Source organism: Penaeus monodon, chromosome 22, assembly GCF_015228065.2.
Source record: "Penaeus monodon isolate SGIC_2016 chromosome 22, NSTDA_Pmon_1, whole genome shotgun sequence".
NCBI lineage: Eukaryota > Metazoa > Arthropoda > Malacostraca > Decapoda > Penaeidae > Penaeus > Penaeus monodon.
This window is the reverse complement of record NC_051407.1, coordinates 23,130,892-23,131,567: the sequence shown is the minus strand read 5'-3', so window position 1 is coordinate 23,131,567 and position 676 is coordinate 23,130,892. Positions and strand designations below refer to the sequence as shown.

General features: G+C 48.4%; 1 protein-coding gene across 1 annotated transcript in view; it reads right to left on the bottom strand.

The window, feature by feature from the left end:
• Positions 1–676, bottom strand: part of LOC119587013 (rho GTPase-activating protein 21-like) — a gene marked incomplete at its 5' end in the record, with an annotated part of 201,687 nt that overhangs the window by 113,931 nt on the left and 87,080 nt on the right.

Below are 676 nucleotides of genomic sequence, written 5' to 3'. Positions count from 1 at the left end.
CCTGTTTTATTCATGGCAATTTGCAAAATGGAATGATGTCCGAATGTTCCCTTTTTTAAACGCACAGCAACACAAACAACATTACAAGGATACACTAATAATAAGATCATGGCCGTCTGGTGCTCAAGAACAGCCATTGTAGTGTTGAATTAATCTCTTTCTATGATTTGATATCGGCAATCAGACACCACGATCGACTCTACTTAGCCGGCAAATATGGCCGTGATGAACGACTCGAGAAAGTTAACGACGCCCGTGATTTCACAGTGTCAAGGTCCCCGGACGGCAGACGCCTCCGCCAGAATGCCTGCTCACTCCCAAGACACACACAAAGAAAGAGCAAGTCTTATAAAAACAACTATCATTTTAGGGCCGTGAGTTTTATATAGACTTTTGTCTCAACCATCACGAAATAATAGCTGTCCTTCAGCAGAAGGTTTGAGAGCTGCGGCGGTGCGGCGGGGATGGCGGGACGCGGCCCTTCCGATTTCACGAGGGAGACACAAGAGCCTATAATTAAGGGTTCAGAACCAGGTACGCAGCGCGACGCTGCTTCCCGCAGACAACAAAAGGCCCCTTCACACCACGCTGCTAATTAACCGCTATTACCTGCTCGCCAATCTGTCAGCTGGGTCGCCGTGCGGACAGGAGCACAACAAGGATACGGCTTAGAATC